This window comes from Rhinopithecus roxellana, chromosome 5, assembly GCF_007565055.1.
Source record: "Rhinopithecus roxellana isolate Shanxi Qingling chromosome 5, ASM756505v1, whole genome shotgun sequence".
In the NCBI taxonomy this organism is placed as follows: domain Eukaryota; kingdom Metazoa; phylum Chordata; class Mammalia; order Primates; family Cercopithecidae; genus Rhinopithecus; species Rhinopithecus roxellana.
Window position 1 is genome coordinate 95,167,255 of NC_044553.1, and position 16,358 is coordinate 95,183,612.

At 40.6% G+C, this 16,358-nt stretch overlaps 1 protein-coding gene across 2 annotated transcripts in view; it reads left to right on the forward strand.

The window, feature by feature from the left end:
• The first annotated feature begins 7,950 nt into the window (after positions 1-7,950).
• The window catches only part of PRPF39 (pre-mRNA processing factor 39), a 33,521-nt gene continuing 25,113 nt past the window's right edge, over positions 7,951-16,358 (forward strand). Inside the window, exon 1 of one of the 2 annotated variants that reach the window (XM_010389297.2) lies at positions 7,951-8,101. The gene's annotated coding sequence lies outside the window, so the exon portion shown is untranslated. The remainder of the gene's footprint in view (positions 8,102-16,358) is intronic. The other variant, XM_010389301.2, reaches the window with a different exon arrangement.

A 16,358-nucleotide genomic window follows, 5' to 3' on the forward strand; every position in this document is an offset into this window, starting at 1 on the left:
CCACCTCCCAAAGTGCTGGGATTACAAGCGTGAGCCACGGAGCCTGGCCGCCCGGCCTATTTTTTACACTTAAAAAGTGTAAAAAAAAAATATTCTTAGCTCAGGCCATAGAAAAATAGGCCTCTGTTAGACTCGTTTGATTACAGTTGTAAACTCTGAAATCATCATTACATTTTGCTTCAACCCTACTTGATACGCATCATTGATACAATAGTTACAGATTTTAAGTTTTATTAATTACGACTCCTGCCTTTGTATCATTGCACTTGTGCTAGCTAAATGTGCATCAATAGATTGTTAGATATATTGAAGGTAGATTTTAGATTTTAAAGGAAAAAGAAGACCATTACTTCATGTATAAGCCTAATTATTCCTTAGTTTGAATTTTGCATTGAAAAAAAGCACAATATTCTGATCAGTCTAGGGAGAAAAATAGTACAGTAAATATAATTATTACTAATAATGTGGCAGCTTTATTTTACATAATATGTGAGCTACCTTTTATTACATAGAAAATAGCCATTAATGTAACAAGAGTCTCAAGCCTAAAGAGTTTCTGTATTTTAGTAACTTCTTGATAGTAAGCACTCAGAAGTCTAGCACTCTTATCAAGAACCGTTGTCAACAAAGAATCAGAGACTGATCACTGATTGAAATAACTAAAGAAAAGCTGAAGGCCTGAATAAACAAATGCATTTAGTCGGAATAAAGGAATGTTGTTTACTAGCAATGATAATTATAAAAGTCTAATGTCACCCAGCAATGCAACAAAAAAATGTTAATGTATTTACCCAATGGAATACATATCATATAGTCATTAAAAATGATGCCAAATACTAATCACAGGACAATGTTCACAGTATGTTAAAGGAAAAATGTGACTACAAAATAAGTACAGTATCTCCATCAATATATGTGCACATAGAAAACGGAAGTAGTATATATACACCGACATCTTAATGGTGGTAATCTGTGGGCAGTGAAGTTATTTTAATTTTTTTTCAGTGTACTCTTCTGTAATTTCTAGTTTTTCAGAAATGAACAAGACATATTGCTTATAGTAAAATTTAAATTACAATAAGTGAAGAGAATCTGAAGAGAATCTGAAAGGTAATTTGGCGAGAAAAAAATATGTAGCAAAGAAGAGAGTAGTGAACATCACAAAGTGCTAAGGGAGAGTGATGTGACTCAAAGGGAGATGACCGAGGGAGGCAAGTATTATTCAGATAAAGAGCATAAGACTTTGATTCAGAAAGCATGAATTTGGGAACCCAGTTTTATAATTACCTGCTAAACCTTACATACATCCGGGGGTTACTGTGAAGTCCAAAATTTAAAAGGGATTATGTATAAGAAAGCATTTGTAGGGCCGAGTGTGGTGGCTCACGCCTGTAATCCCAACACTTTGGGAGGCCTAGGTGGGCAGATCACCTGAGGTCAGGAGTTCGAGACCAGCCTGGGCAACATGGTGAAACCCCATCTCTACTGAAAATACAAAAATTAGCCAGGTATGGTGGTGGACTCCTGTAATCCCAGCTACTGCAGAGACTGAGGCAAGAGAATCGCCTGAACCCAGGAGGCGGAGGTTGCAGTGAGCTGAGACCGTGCCATTGAACTGCAGCCTGGGTGACAAGAGCAAGACTCCGTCTAAAGAAAAAAAAAAAGCATTTGTAAACCTCAAATGCTATGTAAAAGTAACATTCCCAACAGAAGGAAGAGCCAACTGGCATGAGCAAAAAGGAATTATTTTGTTGTGTATATTTATGAGGTACAACTTAATGTTTTTATACATTGTGGATCATTAAGTTAATTAACATATCCATCACCTTACAGACTTAACTTTTTTTTTTGTGATGATCACATTAAATTCCACTCTCATAGCAATTTTCAAATACACATTATTATAAACTATAGTCATCTTGGTACAGTAGGTTTTCAGAACTTATTCCTCTTTTATATATTTATTTTATTTTTTAATTAGTTTTTGAGATGGAGTCTCACTCTGTCACCCAGGCTGGAGTGCAGTGGCGCGATCTCGGCTCACTGCAACCTCTGCCTCTGGGTTCAAGTGATTCTCTTGCCTCAGCCCAAGTAGCTGGGACTACAGGCACGTGCCATCACACCTAATTTTTTGTATTTTTAGTAGAGATGGGATTTCACCATGTTGGCCGGACTGGTCTCAAACTCCTGACCTCAGGTGATCTGCTCACCTCAGCCTGCCAAATTGCTGAGATTAGAGGCTTGAGCTACCACGCCTGGCCTTCTTTTTTTTTTTTTTTTTTTTTTTAATAGTCTTAGAGATGGGATCTTGCTATATTGCTCAGGTTGGACTTGAACTCAAGGGATCCTCCCACCTCAGGCTACCAAAAGTGCTGAGATTACAGACATGATCCACCTTGCCCGGCCATAATTCTTCCTTTCTAAAAGAAACTTTGGACCGTTTGACCAACCTCTTTTCCATTTCCCCACCCCAAGCCTGCCAGCTCCTGTAAACCACCATCCTATTTTCTACTTCTTCGAGTTCAGCTTTCTTCGATTCCACATATAAGTGAGATCATGTATTATTTTTCTTTCTGTGCCTGGCTTATTTCACTTAACATAATGTCCTCCACATTTATTCCTGTTATTGCAAATGATAGGATTTCCTTTTTTAAGACTGAATAGTATTTCACAGTGTCTATATACTGCATTTTCTTTATTCATTCATCCATTGACGAACACTTGATCAAGACTTTGAGGCACTCATCTCTATGATTCCCTCAAGGAATTGTGTTGCCCTGTTTCATGTTTTCATAAGAGATATTGGATAAGAAAGGTTCTCTAAGTTTTATTATAGCTTCTAAAGCTGTTGTATCAGTTGGAATGCTTTTGACTGAATAGCAAACCCAACTAACAGTAGCTTAAACCAATTGGTATGTTATTTGTCTCATACTACAAAAAGTGTAGAAGTATGTCACTGCTAAGCATTGTGCCAATGGCTCGATGATATCAGAGCTGATTATAAGATGGCAGCTTCCTCTCCAAATATCATAATTGTGCTTCAGACAGAAAAAAAAGTAAAAGGGATAACAAATACAGGTGTTTCTCTAGTGAGGCTTTGCTTTTTTATTTAGGGAAGAAGACTCTTCCTATGTACTTCTACCTACATCTCATTGGCCACCCTTAGGTTCAAAGGAGGCTAGGAAATTGAGTATTTCATTTCCCAGTCTCAATAGTACAGGAAGATAATAGAGAAGATAGTGGGCATGGATGCGACTGAGCCGACCTACAATATCTGCCACATTCCATAAGCCCCACTCTGTCTGATGAACCACAGTGGCATTCTATGACCCAGGAATTGGTTTTAATTCAGGTCCAATGTTTTTTTTTTTTTTTGTTTGAGACGGAGTCTCGCTCTGTCACCCAGGCTGGAGTGCTGTGGCCGGATCTCAGCTCACTGCAAGCTCCGCCTCCCGGGTTCAGGCCATTCTCCTGTCTCAGCCTCCCCAGTAGCTGGGACTACAGGCGCCGCCACGTCGCCCGGCTAGTTTTTTGTAGTTTTTAGTAGAGACGGGGTTTCACCGTGTTAGCCAGGATGGTCTCGATCTCCTGACCTCGTGATCCGCCCGTCTCGGCCTCCCAAAGTGCTGGGATTACAGGCTTGAGCCACCGCGCCCGGCCCAGGTCCAATGTTTTTGTGATGTTCACTACTCTCTTCTTTGCTACATATTTTTTCTCGCCAAATTACCTTTCAGATTCTCTTCAGATTCTCTTCACTTGTAATCACTTGGAATCACATTGTAATTCCAAGAAGCCAGCATGTTTTTGTTTTCTGTTTCCTGTTATGAAGTTACCCTAACAAGTAGCCATAAGTCTTTGAGGGAATAAGAAGAATGTGCAGAGTGCTATTACTATAGTGCTCTTCTTTAAGGTTATCTGGAAACAGGAGTAACATTGATAACTCTCAGGAAGACTGAATTGAGGAGATATTAATACCATTTGAGCTAAATTTGAAAGATGAAGTAGTAAAGAGGAAACAAGCTTCATGTTATGTTTGTATTTAAATCTCCTGGAGCTACAGTTTTAAGTTTACTTGCTTTACCAGTAAGGAGAAACACTAAATACAGGAGTCTGAATGTTTCCAACAGAAGAGCCACCACAATTTATTTAGTGATGGTTTATTTATAATGTAAACAAATTTCATTCCCTAGAGCAATATATTCTGTAAATTAAATGATCCACGAGGTATTTTATGCAGTTTTTTCATGGCATGTTAACGTTTTGAAAAGAATAAACAAAATCCTACTGAACAGCTCAGAAATTGTGATTAACACTGGGTATCACAAGATACATTTTGCTCTTATATCAATCAGGACCCAAAAGGAAATAGATGGCAAATCAAAATTGGCATAGTTTGGGAAGTGGTTAATAAGGGAGTATTTATAAAGGCAGGGCTTAGGGAAAACTGGAACCTAGAATGAAGTTACATGAAGAGGGTTACCTTGATCAGAGCTGACATCACCCACATGGAGGGAGCTGGAGGAATAAATACCCTGACCTCACTCCTCAATTCCATTCTGCCAGGACTTTTCTCAACCAGAAACCAGGAAGCAAGAGAACTTATCGATATGGTCTATAAGGGTCAATATCCAAAGAATGGAGCAGGGTGGATAAGGACAGACAGTTGATCTGGAGGGGTAAATGGAAGAAATACATGAATAAATGATATCATTTCCAATTTGTCTGACTTCTTTGTTCTGTTTCTGAGATCACATGACTTTAAATATTGTTTTTTTTTTAGAACCCACTACCCTCTAAACTACAGTATTTGGTATAATATCTTTTTTATTCCCAAAGCTTATAATTGTGATACACAATTTCTAAAAAGTCAACTAAGGCTAAATCAATTTTGTTTTTTGTTTTTTGTTTTTGTTTTGAGATGGAGTCTCACTCTGTCTCCGGGGCTAGAGTGCAGTGCCACGATCTTGGCTCACTGCAACCTCTGCCTCCCAGGTTCAATTGATTCTCCTGCCTCAGCCTCCTGAGTAGATGGGATTAGAGGCGTGCACCACCATACCCAGCTAATTTTTGTATTTTTAGTAGAGATGGGGTTTCACCGCGTTGGTCAGGCTGGTCTTGAACTCCTGACCTCCTGATCTGTCTGCCTCGGACTCCCAAAGTGCTGAGATTACAGGCATGAGCCACTGCGTCCTACCAGCTAAATTAGTTTTTAAGATAATGTATGTTTCTACTAGTGGGGATCACATTTCAGGCAAAGAGAAGATCCCACTTAAAGGTTTTGACACGGCCGGGCACGGTGGCTCAAGCCTGTAATCCCAGCACTTTGGGAGGCCGAGACGGGCGGATCACGAGGTCAGGAGATCGAGACCATCCTGGCTAACACGGTGAAACCCCGTCTCTACTAAAAATACAAAAAACTAGCCGGGTGAGGTGGCGGGCGCCTGTAGTCCCAGCTACTCGGGAGGCTGAGGCAGGAGAATGGTGTGAACCTGGGAGGCGGAGTTTGCAGTGAGCTGAGATCCAGCCACTGCACTCCAGCCTGGGCGACAGAGCAAGACTCCGTCTCAAAAAAAAAAAAAAAAAAAAAAAAAAAAAAAAAAAAAAAAAAGGTTTTGACACATAAAAGGGCTGTGGGAACTGTAGGTTCTGTGGAGTTACCGGGAGGCAGAAACAGTGAGAAGCCTGGCATGATTATGAAAACACTATTTTCCATTCTAAAAGTTTAGGATTTCTTAAAAAAAAAAAAAAGAAAAAAAAAAAAAAAACCTTGGAGGAGGAAACCAGTGGAGGTTTTTAAGCAGGGGTGTGAGAGCAATAGCACTGGCTTGAAAGGTAAAATGTAAAAACTAGATAAAGGAAAACAATGAATCCACAGTGAATAAAGTTGAAGATGCAAGTAGATTTTTACAAAATGGCTATTTGAGTGAATGACATCTCAGAGATAATCTTATTTACTGATAAAGAAGTTGAGGCCACCTTAGAAAGACCAAAGAACCAGAAAAGGAGGGAAGGTCATGCCAAACTGTCACTGTGTAACAATGTCAGCAGCAAACTCTGGTCTGTCTTCCCAATGCACCACTCCCTTGACTATTCTTCCCATAGTAAACATTTAAAAGCTGCTGTTTAAACCTGTTAAAAAAAAACAAAAACAAAAACAAAAACAAAAACATGGCCACACTGTCAGAGAATCCAAAAAAGGTAGCTTGGAGAGTAGAAGAGGCAAATGCAAAAGGAAAGCTACTACTAGGTGCAGTGTGATGCACTAGTTTAGTATTTGGAAGTAAAGGTGCTGGTGAGAGGATTTATGATTAACCAGCGTTGTGACAAGAAACATCGTCTTGTAAAAAATTATTTGCAGAGGCGACAGATTCCAGATGAGGAACTTGGACCCCAGTAGTAATACTACTGCACCTTGAACAAGAGGTTAAATGGTAAGTGATGGGTGAATGCAGGGGCACAAGTGTAACAGAATCTTAAAGGGAGAGAGGCCAGATTGGAAAGAAGTTTTTTTTTTGTTAAAGTGGAGATGGCGGTACAACTGAAGAGGACTGCTAAGATTGTCAACGCACAGTCCCCTTCAATTTGTCCAGAGGATAACATATCCCTTTATATATATATATAACATATATATATCACACACATATATAACATACATATATCACACACATATATAATATATATCACACACATATATAACATATATATATCACACACATATATAACATATATATATCACACACATATAACATATATATCACACACATATAACATATATATCACACACATATATAACATATATATATCACACACATATATAACATATATATCACACACATATAACATATATCACACACATATAACATATATATATCACATATAACATATATATATCACACATATATAACATGTATCACACACATATATATAACACACATATATATCACACACATATATATCACACACATATATAACATATATATAACACACATATATAACATATATATAACACACATATATATAACATATATATATATATTTTTTGCTTGGCCAACTTTAGTCAGGTTTCTGAATCTTCTGCTAGGCTCTTCTGTACACTTTCTTTGTAAAATCCAGTTTAAACAAAGAACTTCGCTAAGTCAGATTAGCAATAAACCCCTATCCTTGATAGCTGATCATCCTCATTATCTGATCAGGTTCTTCAGTCTCCACCACTCCCCAGGTGATGCCTCATCATCTTGGCCTGTCTTCAGCAAAAATCCTATTAGGTGGGTTTAGCCAAAATCCCCCTTACCCTGATGTTTCCTCTTAGTAATTTTCCATTCACTTACCTCTGCTCCTTGGCTATAAATCTCCACTTGCCCATGCTGTATGGGGAGTTGAGCCCAATATCTCTTTCCCCACTGCAAGTCTCCGTTGCAGTCAGTGGTCCCCATACCTATTGCGATGGTCCTGAATAAAGTCCTCCTTTTTGTGCTTTAACAAGTGTCACTAAATACTTTTTTCTTTAACAACAGCCCGTTCTCCAAACCCCTAAGTCCACGATTGTTTATTTTTCAGGAAACCTGAGTGAGCCCAAGGTCCATACCATCGTGAGATTTGTGGGTTTAAGGCTGAATTTCTGTCCGTTTTTAGGTAAATGTTTTAGTGTGAAAGCTTGAACAATTGTTGGGAAAGCCTTAGATTTGACCCCCAAAATGACATTTTGCCGTTTTTGGAGGGGAGGGGTCACGGCGCTGTGTTTAAGATCAGGCGTGTGAAAGGCCCTAAACACCCTCCTTTCCTTTGGGAAGTCTCTATGGAGGGAAAAGCACGTAGGAGCAGCGGTCCCCACCCTCGCTGGCGGCGGGGCGGGGTGCGGGGGCGGGGCTGGGGCCGCACAGGCAGCCAGGATCCCTGGGAGGGCCAGGCCTGTGCGCTGCGAACCCACGTGACTTTTTCGCCTCCCGAGACACCGACGCATGCGCATCGTGCGCTCGACCAGGCGGCGGTGGCGCGGGTGGTGGCTGCTGTGGTGGCTGTGGGGACGGAGGCAGTGAAGTGCCATCTTCGGCTAGGTCGTCACAGGCTTCGGCTCATGGCATCGAGTAGCATCTATTATAAGGTCTGCTGGGGCGGGCTCCTTGAAATTAGCTGGGGGCGGAGGGTGGTACTTGGGACTGAAAAGGGCCTGCCCGGTTTCAGGCCGCGCTGTGGCCGCGGCCTCCCTCTCCCGCCCTGTTTGAGGCCTGGCTCGGACTCAGCGGCCAGTTGTCCATTCCTTTCTCCTTCCCACCTGTTGGGTGGAGCGGTGCGAGGTATTTTTTTCTTAGACCAAACGTTTCACTTGAGGGGTGCGTTAGGTAGGGTGGGGAAGTGTGGGCCTCCTTCGCCTGGATTTAGGAAGATATTTGCGGGTAATTCTAAAGCTCTTGCTTCCCCCGGAGCTGGAACACAGCTGGGATGGCTGGAGGTGGAAGGAGCACATTCGCAGCCGCCAGAGGATTGGGAAGATAATATACGTTCTATTACTAATGCATGTGAGCGCCTTGTAGGGCACGTTCTGCCTTCTAACTACATAAGCAACTCTTTAGCGACCCTAAGTCACAGCACCCAAAGCTTTTGGCAGGATATTTTAGAACAGAAAAAACAGACATCAGAGATCCTGGTAGAAGTTTTTCAGGGAATCTGCTTAAGAATATTTAACTTTGGTAATCAGAGACCGCCACTGGTGTTTTTTCTCCAAAATCACATCTTTAAGTTAATTAATACTTGAAGTTAATAAATAATACTGCTCAGTGTATTAGTGATGATGCCATAATACCATGTAAATTTATGCCGATTCAAATATTATTTTTTTCGTTTGATATTCATATGGCCTTCTGTTTGAGGACTTCAGATTATTTAGCAACTGATTTAATCTGTTCAGAAATAAACTTTGCTACAGCTGGAAAGCGTGAGGCTTGAGAAATCAAATTTCGGACAGGGAAGTATGAAACTCATGTTGGAACTTAAGTGTTTGAGGCTCTATGGGAGCTTGAATGGAGTGAAAAGAACAAGCGTTTACTGTCAGGTTTTCCTCCTCCCTCTAGATTTATAACCTCATTCTAGAGTTGCAAAAGTTGGAACTTTCCACTGTTCACTGTCTAGCAGGGATAAAGTGATGGAAAGGAGTTCTGTTAAAGAAGACTAGTACTTAGATTGTGAACTCTGAAGTAGGGGTTGAGCATAGATGGCTAATAGGTGGTTATGAATCACTATTTGTTTAAAGTCTCAGTATTTTTACTCGCGTATCTTATAATTGAATAAGAAAGAAGATGTTTAAAAGTCAAATGATAAAAATTGTATGTGCTGTTTTCGTGGTATGTTTTAACAAATCTTCATGGAAGATAGGACTTTAAAAAAATTTAAAAATAGCCAAAAGAGGAAGAAAGTAGTATAGTTCCAGGCAAATGGTGCGTTTTCCAAAAAGCCGAAGATGGTGTAGACATTTATGTAAATGCATATACAAAGTCTAGTTTCTAGAACCCAGTGTTTAGTATGTAGAGACCTTAAAAAGTCAGCCTATGATTACTTAGCCCCTAAAAACAGCTGCCAAAACCAGTGGTTATGATACTCTCTTTTCTTCTTACATCCCACATCTCCAGATTGCCTTATTTGTGGATGAGATTTGTGTATTGCAAAGCTACTTGAAAACTCCTTTCAGTCTTTAGTGATGACTTCAGATTTTTATGTATTGCTCTGTTTATGAAAAAGAATAGTCAATGGTATAATGTTTAAGTACCTCTACAGGAATAAGAAGCATACACAGAATTAAAAAAAATAAGGTATTAGGTCAAAAGACGGCGTTTCACTCTTGTTGCCCAAGCTGGAGCACAATGGCGTGATTGGCTCACTGCAACCTCCGCCTCCCGGGTTCAGGTGATTCTCCTGCCTCAGCCTGCGATTACAGATGCGCGCCACCATGCCCGTTTAATTTTTTATATTTTTAGTAGAAATGGGGTTTCACCATGTTAGCCAGGCTGGTCTCGAACTCCTGACTTAAGGTGATCTGCCTGCCTCGGCCTCCCAAAGTGCTGGGATTACAGGCGTGAGCCACCATGCTCGGCCAAAATGTCCCATTTTTAATTAAGTGTTGGTAATTGAAGTCATCCTCCAAAAGACCTTTTTAATTTTAAGATTGCATAATTGTCACTGAAATATTTAATGTATGTCATAACTATACTAAAAGTGAAAGGTATGATAAATGTATTTTTTATATATTGCATATTCTCTTTATGTTTCATTTTATACTCGTGTCCTTTGTGCCTATCATATGATTTTATAATAAAGTGTAAAAATAATAATATATAATAATAAAGTGAAAAGGAATCGACTGGTTTGGTGAGTTGAAAAAGGGAGGACTTTTATTAGTCTGGGGGAACAGCTTGTGTCAAGGCTCAGAAAGGAAGAATCTAAGGGGCTCTGGAAATGGCAATGAGGAGGAGTATTGTAAATTAATATTTTTGGAAACTTAAGTTGGGACTGGATCATTCAGAGATATTGTGCTGTTACACAGCAAGTATTATTTTAGGTTCTAGGGGGACAGCAGTGAACAAAACTGACAAGGCCTCGTTGTCACTGAATTTAATTTTTTTTTCCTTTTACTCCTGTTGAGCTGTGATTAGGGAATTTAATATTCTAGTAATATTAGGTTGCAGTAGTGCAGCAGTGTTTCTCAATTTTTTTTTTTTCCTGCAGCCCACAATAAGATGTATATGGACATCACTAACTCAATAAATAGTTCAATTATGTGTGCTTCAACATTATGCCCTTAAGGTGTGCATGCACTCTGGCATATATATTTTTCTACGTTTACAAAATGAGAAGCTGGTTTGAAGCAATCTGCAGTTTGAAAAACATTGATCCGGAGGGGAGAAAATAAATACTTAAATTATAACGCTAGTAGTGTGAATGGAAAGAAAAGGATGGTTAATTTTTTGAAGATGTATTATCCCATTCTGTCACCCAGGTTGAAGTGCATGGTCAGCTCACTGCAACCTCCACCTCCCAGGGCTCAGGTGATCCTCCTGCCTCAGCTTCCCAAGTTGCTGGGACTACAGGCGTGTGCCACCACATCCAGCTAGTTTTTAAATTTTTCTGTAGAGACGGCGTTTCCCTGTGTTGCCCAGACTGGTCTCGAACTCCTGGACTCAAGCAGTCCTCTCACCTCGACTTCCCAAAGTGCTGGGATTACAGGTGTGAGCCACTGCACACATGGCCTAGAGTGTATTATTATTTTTGATTGACAGATCATAATTGTATACATTGTGGGGTAGGGAATTGTTCATTTTTATACCAAGGTATGTTTGATTATTTTGTGAATGAGGCTTACAGAGGTTAAATAATTGGCTCAGAGTTCCCTAATGAGTAGCCAGAAGTCTTTTTTTTTTTTTTTTATTGGAGATGGAGTCGGGCTCTGTCGCCCATGCTGGAGTGCAGTGGCCGGATCTCAGCTCACTGCAAGCTCCACCTCCCGGGCTTACGCCATTCTCCTGCCTCAGCCTCCTGAGTAGCTGGGACTGCAGGCGCCCGCCACGTCGCCCGGCTAGTTTTTTGTATTTTTTTTTTTTTAGTAGAGACGGGGTTTCACCGTGTTAGCCAGGATGGTCTCTGTCTCCTGACCTCGTGATCCGCCCATCTCGGCCTCCCAAAGTGCTGGGATTACAGGCTTGAGCCACCGCGCCCGGCCCAGAAGTCTGTTCTTTTGGCCTCTAAAGCCCAAGCACTTACCACTTCCCATTTGGTCATGAAAGCAATATACTGGGTTTTAGTATGGGTGACTGAAGACTAATGTTACTTGTTTATTTTTCAATGAATTGAGTGTATACTAGGCCTCCAGGTGTACTGTATCCCTGTGTATTGGTAGATCAGGTCCTTACTGTCAAGAAATGTGTAATCTGGTAGAGAACATACACATTGAGCAAGTATCACAAACGTGTTATGTGCTATGGAGAAAAAGAATACTGTCGGGGCATGATTGGGGCAACCTAACTTATTTGGGAGATATGAGAACACTTTTCAGGAAGTGATGTTAAACTTTGCCCTCTGTGATTTTGTCATTTTCTTTTTTTTTTTTTTTTGAGACGGAGTCTCGCTCTGTCGCCCAGGCTGGAGTGCAGTGGTCGGATCTCAGCTCACTGCAAGCTCCGCCTCCCGGGTTTACGCCGTTCTCCTGCCTCAGCCTCCCGAGTAGCTGGGACTACAGGCGCCCGCCACCTCACCCAGCTAGTTTTTTGTATTTTTTAGTAGAGACGGGGTTTCACCGTGTTAGCCAGGATGGTCTCGATCTCCTGACCTCGTGATCCGCCCGTCTCGGCCTCCCAAAGTGCTGGGATTACAGGCTTGAGCCACCGCGCCCGGCCAGATTTTGGCATTTCTTAGACAATTTTGGATTAATTATGAAAACAACTACTCTCTGAGCAATTGTTAAAAAAAAAATTAAAAAGCAAACTTTGCCCAGAGGATTAGGCTTTAGTTAGTTTGAAGGCACTGAGTCAGAGTGTGGTGTCGGGTAAAGGGATGAGGAGGCATTCAGGTAGAAGAAACTGCATATACTAAGGTTCCTAAGCTGAAAGGAGCGGAATTGGAAAAAACGGAAAGCAAAACTCAACAGAAATAGAATGTCTGAGCTGTACAAGTTAGTAGAGAAGAGGCAAGAGTTTTGGTGTTAGGATGAGGTTGAATCTTGGCTCTATTTCTTATGATTCGTATACATTTAGACAAGTTATTTAACCTTAATGCATTTTGGTTTTGTCATCCTTAAAAAGGAAAGTAGGACTTAACAAAATATTTGCTCAATAAATAGCATCTCTTATTATCATTAATAACTAGTAATTGAAGTTATAGCAGTGCAGATGACATGCTTTCATTGATTCTTCAGAAATAATGAGTGTCTGTGTGTGCCAGTCAACTCAGTATTCAATAGCTGAATTACACATGTATGTGTATTACATTTAAAGTGTCATAAAACAATATGCTTTTACTATGCAAAGCACTGTGCTAAATTTTTTTTCTATTCTATTTTCCATCTGAAGAAAGGTTCAAGAAACTGGTCTGAAGCAATCTACAGTTTGAAAATTACTGATACAGTGGAGAAATGATGATTACTTAGCCCCTTATTAGAGATACGATATGCAAATATTTTCTCCCATTCTGTAGGTTGCCTTTTCACTCCACTGATTGTGTCCTTTGATGCATAAAAGCTTTTAAATTTGATGTAGCCCTATTTGTCTGTTTTTGCTTTTCTTGGCCTGTGTTTTTGGCATTATCCAAGAGTTCACTGCCATATCCAGTATCATTAAGCTTTTCCCTCCGTTTACTTCTAGGAGTTTTATAGTTTTAGGTTTTACATTTAGGTCTTTACTCCATTTTAAGTTAATTTTTACATGTGGTATAAGACGAGGGTCCGACTTCATTCTTCTGCACTTGGATATCCAGTTTTCCAAGCACCATTTGAAGAGACAATCCCTTCCTCATTGAGCAGTCTTAGCACTTTGTTGAGAGGCATTTGACAAGGGAGTTTATTTATGGGTTCTCTATTCCACTGGTCTATTTGGCTGTTTTTATGTCAGTATCACACTTGATTTCTTTCTTTCTTTTTTTTGAGGCAGGGTCTGGCTCTGTCACCCAGGCTGGAGTGCAGTGGCACAGTCACGACTCACTGCAGCCTTGACTCCCCAGGCTCAAGCAATCCTCCCATTTCAGCCTCCGGCTAATTTTTGAATTTTTTGTAGAGAATGGTTTTTGCCATGTTGCCCAGGCTGGTCTGGAACTCATGGGTGATCTGCCTGCTTGGTCTCCCAAAGTGCTGAGATTACAGACAGGAGCCACTACACCTGGTCCATTTTATTTATTTATTTTGATAGCTATTCTGTACCCTTTCCCATTTTATGTTGCTAGTTGAAAGTTACTGGTTGTTTTTAAGAATAAACTGGTAATAACTGACATGTAAATAATATGTTGGAGTAACTCATTAAAAAATAACTTTAGTGTATTCTTTTGGCTCTGTGATTTATGAAGTAATCATCAAAATGATCTCTATAAGCATAAGATTAATGTTCTTAAATCTTTTTACAACACTGTGATTGCAGGGTGTGGAGTAATTGACAGGCTGTGAAGATGCAGGGGTGTGGTAAATTTGCTGATTCCAGAAGAAACCCTTGTCTCACTTAAGTATGAAATTAGGGTAGCTAGTTAATGACTCAGAAGGTATCAGCCTACAGTCTTTTTTGTATTTTGTTTTTAAACTGAGCTCTGAAATATAAAACGAAAAATTGGTGACTAATTTGCATTTGGAAAATTAATCTTCAAACGTATCTTTTTCTTTAAAGGAAGGGGGAAAAAGAGCAAAATAAATTTACAAGTTACTTTGCCTTTTCCTAGAGTCTGAAGTGATTAAACTTGGAAAAGTTGATGACATTAATCATTCATTCAACTAGAAGGGAACTTATTTTTTCTGATAGTCTAATACTTTGGATTCTCTTTTATTATGCATTGGCTAGATTTGCTTTTTGTGTAATTTCTTCTCAAATTCTTGTGTCCATAATATGGCTCCATGCTACTTACTCTGCTTTTACCCTTCTACTTCTCAATACCAACCTCTTCATTCTGGTCATTCTGTCTCTTATCTTTTCAGTCATCATTTCTACCTTGTCTGCTGTCTAGGAGAGGTGTTTAATGGGTTGTTCCATATTCTAGAATAGTTTGCCATTCTTTTTCTATTTTTCCATGATTTTTCAAAGTTAATTATATTTCACGGAGGTTTTCTTTTTTTTTTTTTTTTTTTGAGACGGAGTCTCGCTCTGTCACCCAGGCTGGAGTGCTATGGCCAGATCTCAGCTCACTGCAAGCTCCGCCTCCCGGGTTCACGCCATTCTCCTGCCTCAGCCTCCCAGGTAGCTGGGACTACAGGTGCCGCCACCTCGCCCGGCTAGTTTTTTGTAGTTTTTAGTAGAGACGGGGTTTCACCGTGTTAGCCAGGATGGTCTCGATCTCCTGACCTCGTGATCCGCCCGTCTCGGCCTCCCAAAGTGCTGGGATTACAGGCTTGAGCCACCGCGCCCGGCCTCACGGAGGTTTTCATCTATAGATTGCTATCGTTTTCAAATGATTTTTTTTCTAATCTTTCACTTTGTTTCATTTGAGAGTTTATCCCCAAATTGTGTGTGTGTGTGTGTGTGTGTGTGTGTGTGTGTGTGTTGTGTGTTAGCTCTTTCTCTACCTGGTTAATAGACCTTAGTGAGTAAGGACCTTATACTTACACTTATACGTCACTACAAGGAATGTAATATAGTGCTGGAAATCCATCAGGCATTGACATTTTTTTGAGACGGAGTTTCACTCTGTGGCCCAGGCTGGAGTACGTGGCGTGATCTCAGCTCACTGCAAGCTCCCCCTCCCGGGTTCACGCCATTCTCCTGCCTCAGCCTTCTGAGTTGCTGGGACTACAGGCACCCGCCACCACACCTGGCTAATTTTTTGTATTTTTAGTAGAGACAGGGTTTCACCGTGTTAGCCAGGATGGTCTCGATCTCCTGACCTCGTGATCCGCCTGCCTCGGCCTCCCAAAGTGCTGGGATTACAGACGTGAGCCACTGTGCCCAGCCAGGCATTGAAATTTTATTGTCTCCTTCCCCCATCCCCACATGTCCCATTTTTTCCTTTCATATTTTTGTGTATTCCCTAGATTTACCTGATTATGGCTGATTCTTCCAATGGCATTCAGATTCAGAAGGTCTTTTAACATTTAAAATTTATTATTTCTTAGGAACAAAATAGTTTCATACTGTTTGGTCTTTCTTTTTATTTTTTTCTTGTTTTTAATAGAATCTTGCTCTGTCTCCCAGGCTGGAGTACAGTGGTGTGATTGTAGCTCACTGCAGCCTTGAACTACTAGGCGATCAAGTGATTCTCCCATCCCAGTCTCCTCAGTAGCTAGGATTATAGGCACACACCACTGCACCAGCTATTTTTTACATTTTTTGGTAGTGATGGAATCTCACTTTGTGTGGAGAAAAGAAAGAGAGATCAGCCTGTTATTGTGTCTATATAGAAAGAAGTAGACATAAGAGACTCCATTTTCTGTATTTGAGATGCTGTTAATCTGTGACCCTACCCCCAACCTTGTCCTTGCAAGAGACATGTGCTGTGGTGACTCAAGGTTTAATGGATTTTGGGCTGTGTGGGATGTGTCTTTGTTAAACAAGTGCCTGAAGGCAGCTTCCTGGTTAAAAATCCTGCCCGTCCCTGGGCAATGGAACATCTCGGTGTGAGACCCGATTGTATGCTCTGTTTACTGAGATGGGAGAAAACCGCCTTAGGGCATAAGGTGGGACTTGCTG